This window comes from Podarcis cretensis, assembly GCF_951804945.1.
Source record: "Podarcis cretensis genome assembly, chromosome: 9".
In the NCBI taxonomy this organism is placed as follows: domain Eukaryota; kingdom Metazoa; phylum Chordata; class Lepidosauria; order Squamata; family Lacertidae; genus Podarcis; species Podarcis cretensis.
Window position 1 is genome coordinate 52116331 of NC_137178.1, and position 8558 is coordinate 52124888.

General features: G+C 40.7%; 1 long non-coding RNA gene across 1 annotated transcript; it reads left to right on the top strand.

Moving 5' to 3' along the window:
* Positions 1–883: 883 nt before the first annotated feature.
* On the top strand, positions 884–8171 carry LOC307223454. Its single transcript, XR_013842093.1, has 3 exons — positions 884–1024; positions 4117–4151; positions 7568–8171. It is a non-coding gene; the product is annotated as an uncharacterized lncRNA (long non-coding RNA).
* The last annotated feature ends 387 nt before the right edge of the window (positions 8172–8558 follow it).

An 8558-nucleotide genomic window follows, 5' to 3' on the forward strand; every position in this document is an offset into this window, starting at 1 on the left:
ACAGACGGGGGGGCTGATAACAAATAGTGTGGGAAATGTTTTAATTGCTTTGTGTCTGAAAAAGCCTTACTTATAGGAAAGGGGGGCAAAATACTTCCTTGAAATATAATAAACTGGAAAGCATGATAACACACATGCTTAGAGATAACGCTCAGAAAAACCCTCTTATAAACACAGCTCTCTTATTGTTAGAGAAGATTTTTTTTTTTTGAAGGGGAAGTAATGGAGCACTAGGCATCAACTTGTATGAATTCCAAAATCCATGACCAAGAAGGAAAGCTGATATATACTGCCTATCTATAGGAAAGGTAATCCCTTCCTCTAAACAAAAAAAACCAAAAACCCACCCAGCCCTTGTTAATTGCTCTCAGAAGAGAGAACAGCCTTTTCTCTTTAATGCTCTCCTTGGCAGGGTGGGCATGTGTACATAGTAGTCCTGTCTGAATCATTAGAGGTTAGGTCAGCAAGATGAAACTCAGCCATGTGTCCCTCTCTAACTCACATCCACACCACACGTTGAAGCATGTTTAAAGCACATGGCTTCCTCCAAAGAGTTGTGGGAATTGTAGTTTACCCATCAAAGCACTAAAATCCCCAGCACTGTTAACGAATTACAATTCTTTCACTTGCTGAGTCCACTTCCACAGTGACACACACGCTGTAAAACAGTGAACATTAATTCCTGCTCTTAGGTGTGGAAAAATAAATGCTGTTGTAGGAACAAAAATATGACCAACAAATACATGGCCTGATTTTTCTTTATAATTAATAAATGACATCATGCGATTCGCAACCCCATATCAGTAACAATAGCCCGTTGCTGCCGGAAGTGACATCACGTGAAACCTATATTCACTTGATTTCAGAGCTCTGGACTGTCACTTCCGTGCTTCATGTGTTATCATGACCATTGGCCATGCTGGCTTGGGCTGATGGAAGTTGTAGTCCCAAACTTCCAGAGAGCATCATCAAGTTGGGAAAGGCTATTCTAGATCACTGACCGGCAAAATCTCAGGAGAGAAAGGTGATTCTCCCGAACTGTCATTGATTATAGTCTAGGAGAAGAAATGGGTTGTCATTAGTAGTGTTGTTGCATTGTAGTGAGGGTTTTCCTGTATGGTTGCTTGAGGATTTATTTGGGCATGTTGTTGTGAGTAAATGAAGGCATTGCACAGTGAATTTGGAAATTTTACTGCGTCTGTCAAAGTTAAGCTTCTTTTAATGTTGCAATTCAATATTTTAGCATTGTTGGTGTCTTGCTGCTTACCTAGCAGATATGACCCAAGACGTTTTGGACCCTGAGGGAGAAGGTCAAAATGATGTCCCCAATAGTGTAAAAAAGATAGCAAAGTAAAAGTAAGTCATAATTTTTCTCCCCAATTAATAGCACCCCAAAAACTTGCCAGCTGACACTATCTACCTCACTGTGCCTAACTATAGAGCTGGCCCTATAGGTGATTACAGGATAAGGACCAGCTTAGAATCATATGAGGAAGGCCATAGTGTCAGCCATTTTAACTGGACAAGAGGAACAGACTGTGAGGAGCCAACTATGAAAAAACATTGTTGTGTATCTAGTATTAGAATGCAGCAAACACTGAAGGAGACAAGGGAATTAATTTGTGTGTCTGTATGTGAGTGAACAGACACACAGCTTACCCAAACTTTATTATTATTATTATTACCCTCTGAAAATACCCAGGCAGTAGTTAAGGTAAAGCTAGGGTTTTTGTTCAAGAACACTGCTGTACCATAAATATTTTGTTTCATGCTACATCATATAAAAAAAGCTCTTGTCCAAGCTGTCTAGATAGCCAGGCATACACAATTAATAATCCAAACACAGAAAAGCCTTATCTGACTGTAAAACAGACAACTTTATTTGCCTTTCATTGAAGACTCACAGGGACTACAATTTATAAGGCCAAAATTTTACTACAAGACAGCCCTAATTGCTTGGTACATGTGGGAGAAGATCATACACTATGAAAAGGACTTTGCATAAAATCTGTTTTATTGTCATCAATCAGAACTTTTCATTTTCTTGAAAGTCTCTTTTTGGCTTTCCCAGTCAGTGAACAGAGCGGGGATAGAATCCCTCTTTCTTCTGACTTTATTAAACTTGGGGCCCACAGCTGACAACCATAAATTACCCAGCCATGGTTTGTTCTATACAACAAAATTGAATGAATTCAACTTAGGCCATTTTCTTGCTTATAATCAACTGGCCATTCCTTACTTAACGAAGGAAAATAGTTCCCATTGTGCATTAATATTGTTGTTGCTGTTAATGAAAAGTTTGCAATCTACATTTTTTAGACATGTTTGTTCAATTAGTGTTATCAGTAATATCATAGATTTAAAACAGAAGATGCCACTGTGAGAGCGTTTGAAGGATAGAATACTGGCTTTATAGCCTCCATAAGAGTGATTGTATATCCTTTGATATCCTTCCTGTCTGCAGTGGCTCCAGCACATCACCAACAGATGTTCTTTCTTCTCAGTTATCCTTATCTGACTTTGTCCTTTGAACTGTTGTGGAGCAGGACATACTGTTAAACTGATTGGCTGCATTCTGCCTGTGCTAGAGATGCTTGCCTTCTAGAAGCAAGCTATAGCACCCAGTGTCATGTGAAGGTGCCCTAACTGTAAAGCTTTGAAGAGAGTCATCTGCTTGCATAAGTATACTGTACTAAGAACAGCCGATTTGAGGATCTTCCACCCAGACAGATTCTGGCCCCTCCAGAATATTCTTGTTGTTGTTTAGTCGTGTCCAACTCTTCGTGGCCCCATGGACCAGAGCACGCCAGGCACTCCTGTCTTCTACTGCCTCTCCCAGGAAACGTGATCCACCTGGAGCAGGCACCGGCAAGCCACTCCAGTATCCCTGCCAAGAAAACTCCATGGACAAAGACAACAACAGAATGTTTTTGCGCACACCAAAACATACAGGGGTGTGCTTGCTATGTATTCATTGATACATGCTTGATTGAAGATGAAGTCACAGAGCTATTATTTATGACTGTGTACGCACTATACATTTAATGAACATTTAAAAGCACCCCCCCAAAAAAACAACAACAACCTGGGAACTAGAGTTGGTTAAGAGTGCTGGGAACTGTAGCTCTGTGGAGGATAAACTACAGTTCCCAGGGTTCTTAAGGGTAGGGTGTGTGCTTTAAATGTATTCTATGCACACCGCCCATGATTTCACTCAGAGGTATTAAGAGACAAACTGAAACTACCTTGTGAAAAGTTATGAAATCTAAGATGGGGGGTGGTACAAGAGTTTGGTGCAAATATTGTTTTTGACACAGAAACCCAAATTCCATTTTAAGGTAAAGGTACCCCTGACCATTAGGCCCAGTTGTGGATGACTCTGGGGTTGCGCTTTCATCTTGCTCTATAGGCCGAGGGAGCTGGCGTTTGTCCGCAGCCAGCTTCCAGGTCATGTGGCCAGCATGACTATGCCACTTCTGGCGAACCAGAGCATCACACGGAGACACCGTTTACCTTCCTGCCAGAGCAGTACCTATTTATCTACTTGCACTTGACGTGCTTTCGAACTGCTAGGTGGGCAGGAGCTGGGACCGAGCAAAGGGTGCTCACCCCGTGGCAGGGATTCGAACCGCCAACCTTCCGATCAGCAAGCCCAAGCAGCACAGTGGTTAAACCCACAGCGCCATCCACATCCCAATTCCATTTTACAAAGGCATAAATATATTTCGTCAGGAGTGGGGTATGGAAAGGTGTCAATCTTTGTTGAAAACAGGGTTTGTTCTCACAAACAGGTATGCTTTTGTGAGGTGAGGATTCAGCCTCTTGGCTGGATCCAACTGGCCACAGCTGTTACTGGACCCACCCCCTTTTTGCCATGTGTCGTTCCAGTAAAGGATGTTAATGAGCCTAGGTAGAGCTTGCCTACATGTTGTAATTTCCTTTCTTCATATTGCAAAACTTCTTTTGCTCCTTTGTCTCACCCTTCCCATGTTTGTTATGGTGACTCATGTGGGTCCCCACTTGCCCTGAGAAAAAGAAAAAGGGGCTTCTGAAATGCCATCTTTTATTTCCTGGTAACAGATATTCCACTCGCTAATCACATCAATTTTTTTTCAGAGTCACAGAAGTGCCCTAGGTTGATCTACAAGCAGGTACTCAAATTTCTTTATTGGGATTTGTCTTGAATTGGGTATTGAATATACAGTCCAGCTTTATAACAATCTGCAGTTTGGAGCACATGGAGGAAAAAGAATGGCTGCTGGTTCACAAAGCAATAGCAATTTTAAATTAATAATCCATAGTAGGCATGTGGAGAATCTTCTCTGCAGCAAAATAACAGTCTTTATAATTCTTTTCACAGTGCTGTTTATGTGGTGCCAATGACATTAAAGTTTGCCTTTTCTATGTTTTTATTATACAAATGCAGAAAACCAAACGTACCCTTTAAGCCTTGGGATGCTATTCCATTTTTGCAGCAATGTTGTACTTTGGGTTCATAGCTGAAGTAATTAATTATTTCCTGGCTTCCAGGCCTTTCCTGTATTGCTATTTTCTAAACAACAACCTCCCATTTTTGTATCCTTGTTGATTATTATTTTTTCCCAGGTGTATTACCTTACATTTATCTATATTAAATCTTATTTCATTTACTTCCATCCATCTCGCTCAAAGTTTGCCCTTAGCACTATTCTTCAGACAGAAGAGATGGTTAGACAGAACTGGTTTGCTTTTGGGATACGTTGCTAGAAGGAGAGTTAACAGCTAAATTAATTGTTTTGCTCTTTAATTTTTTTTCCTTTATAAAGATTAACATGTAGGCTCTACTGCGTATGCATTTCAGCTTGTCATTGCCTTTGCTGAGCATGTAAATAAAGGCATTTCCAGAGCTTTCCCATATTCTGCCCACCACTGTTGTTCCACAGATTTCACCTGAACCATTGTTTGGATTAAATGTCACATTCTTCTCTCAACACAGGTGGAAGGTGTAGATAAGGGAATAAGCTGTGTCTTATAACACCCCGAACTTGCAAAAGGGCATAATTCCACATCAGGATTTCCAACTTGTTCCACTTGGATCTATTTCATTTTGAGTCAGACCAAATCTTTTGTTTAAATGCCTTGTTGCATTCATTGGCACATCGTTCAGTACTGCAGAACATCAATTTTACATACTGATCTCTCTAATCAAGTAGGATAGGACACTGTTTCTTCCTTGGTTGTTGTTAGTAAAAATAAAGAAGCAGGAGTTTATATTTTGGATTTTGGAAAATGTGCAGAAAAGGTTTTGCTATTCTGGGATTTGCTTGAAATCCTGCTATTGGCAGTCAGCGCATGAGACATTGCAATATGACAAATCCTTGGTTTCTTTGGAGAAAGATACTTTAACCATAGCATTTTCTCTCCACGGCAATGTTAAATCACAGATTTGCCTGTGTATACCACTAAGGCTTTATGCACAACCACACCAATGGCTGACTCCTTATATCCAAACTGGCACAAATCCCAGTGTTGTTTAGTCGTTTAGTCGTGTCCGACTCTTCGTGACCCCATGGACCAGAGAACGCCAGGCACTCCTGTCCTCCACTGCCCCCCGCAGCTTGGTCAGCCTCATGCTGGTAACCTCGAAAACACTATCCAACCATCTCGTCCTCTGTCGTCCCCTTCTCCTTGTGCCCTCCATCTTTCCCAACATCAGGGTCTTCTCCAGGGAGTCTTCTCTTCTCATGAGGTGGCCAAAGTACTGGAGCCTCAGCTTCACAATCTGTCCTTCCAGTGAGCACTCAGGGCTGATTTCCTTCAGAATGGAGAGATTTGATCTTTTTGCAGTCCATGGGACTCTCAAGAGTCTCCTCCAGCACCATAATTCAAAAGCATCAATTCTTCGGCGATCAGCCTTCTTTATGGTCCAGCTCTCACTTCCATACATCGCTACTGGGAAAAGCACAAATCCCAAGTCAAGACCAAAAGCCTGGCCAAATAGATTATTAAGGGAAATCACTAGCCATGGAGACAGAGGAAAAGCTATGTAATTAATGTGAAAATAGCTAAGCATTGGGTTGTAGCAAATGATCAATTTTCAAGAGATCAGCAGAACTGTGTTGACTGGAGATTTGACAACAGAAAAAGATCAACGGGTGTTGAGGAAATCTAAAAATCAGTTTCTACCTGCCTACCCTCGGAGGATCTGGAAGGGGTACAAAGTATCCTAAACCCAATCAACAAAACAATTTTGAAACACACTCATTTTAAAATATGATACTTAGCAAAATGCAACATTAAAATCCCTTCCACATGCATACCCTACATTATCCATTTAGGCTGTTTTCACATCAGTTTGTGCTCAACAGCACAGAAAATCCCTCTCAGTCTTTCTCTGTGCTACTAATGCAGGACATGATGCAGAAATGAAATTGAATGCCCATTTCGGGCAAGGCAGATCTCACATTAAAGACCATTCTAAGCAGAAATCAGTGTCATCTTCATAGGTAAAAATATACTTCAGCCTAGCTGCCAAATGCCCAACCAAATAAAAAGCTATTCTGACTTCCAGTATAAATTCAATCCTTTGTAGGCTGAAGGAGACCACAACCATAGAGCACCAACCCCAAACTTAGCATACTTTTTGGCATGGGGGTTGGTGCACAGATAGGCAATGATTTAGCAGATCAGAATAAAAGCATAAGAGCTACTGTAGCACTTCATGCTGCCTGGGCCCTCTAGACATTGTTGGACTACAACTCCCATCATCCCTGGCCATGCTGACTGAGGCTGATGGGAGTTGGAGTCCAACAACACTTGGAGGTCTACAAGTTCCCCTTTCTTGTTTTAAGGAAATGCAGTTTTGAAACCGTCAGTGCAGAATAACTGCAGTAGGTGGGTTACCTTTAACTATTTTGTACCACTACAGATACCACAACCTATATATCCTTAAACTAAATGAATAGACACAGCTAGGATACAAACTGAGCTGTGGCAACTCAGAACCCCTAATAAGCAGATAAAGAGATCCCACGCTGCTGTATTTTAAATTCAAATATACATTTTAATTCAAATATAGATTTGAAAACCCAAAGGCAAGCGATAATTGTCAGGATGTTGGAGGTGGTACGGAACAAGCCTTCGCTGCTTCTGATGGAACTGATTCCAGCTCCATTTCAAATGCCAAAACAAGCAGGCACCATGTATAAAAAGGTGTTTTAAAATCAATCCTAACTGTGTCTCCTGAAAGTTTCTAACACATTAATTTTAAGTAGAAGTAAGGCACATACACAACATGCTTATAGATTGTGTTTAAAATTCTTCTTGTAATAGTCAGGCATGAATTTTCCTGGCAGATGCAATGGAAAATAACTAGCTGAAGATACCATCAATAAGGACCGAAGGAAAGAGATGCAAAATATCAAACTTCAGTTTCTTTGCTGAGCAGTTGTGGCTTTAAAAAACAAAACAAAACCTTCTGTTGTGTATTGTTTTTGACATACACCAAGTAGACAATTTACAGAAAAAGAGGAACAGCCATCGCAATACCAGGAAGCTATTAATTTTCATTATTTTCATAATTTCACAGGTGTCAAGCCTTAATCTGCTATGCCCAGGCATATTACATTGCACAGTTCTTTGCTGACTTGCCACAAGCTAATTATTGATGGTTCACTTCATTCTAATAAAATCTCTATCTCATCTGCCTATCAAACGGAAGTGAAGGGTTGGAGAGGAGCTGCCAGAAGGGCTACTTGAGTTCCTTTCAAAAATAATAAAGAAGAGGAAACCTTGTTGTCGTCCCTCACCCTTCCAACACAGTTCGTGCTGTCAGTACATTTCTTTTCCCTTTATTCCTCTGTTTACTAATGTGCTGGCTGTTCCCTGAAGGAATTACAAATTCTACATAAATGCCACACTGATTATAAAGGCTACAGCTATGGTGGGGAGGGGATTTCATTTATTTTATTTAAAACATGTATGTACTGCCTTTCATCCGTTATTTCAAGGCAGTTTATCAAAATTAAAACGGCGATGAATACGTAGGACTGGAGCCAGAAAGTGTCAGTGGAAGAGGGTTGACAGAAGGTGACTTTAGTTCCACCAGTGAAAAAAGATCAGTAGAAGTCTTCTTCATGCTAGAAGCACAAAGTCAGGGGGTGTGTGGTTGCAGGCATGGAAGAAAAGCCCCAATGTGGACCACGGTATAATTTTAGAAATGTAGAAAATGGCATCTTAAAGATAAAACAGACACTTCTATTTCAGTGCTTTTGAAATTATATGTATGGGATGGGATCACTATGTTGGGCAGGGTGGAGAGGTATATTACAAGTTTGCACTGGACCCAAAAATGGTGCTTGGGCCCTGATTCTATGATGTGGCTTTGGAAGACTTGGGGCGCATCTACACTCATGGTTTATAACATTAAAATTGTGTTATTAAAATGTGACACCAGAGGGTGCTACAGAGCAGCCACCCACCAGTGAAGGGAAACTGCCATTATAAATGTTATAGAGCGTTATTTTTTAATAACGTTTAGAAGATCAATGTAGATCCAGCCATAGACAGTCACTGGAATA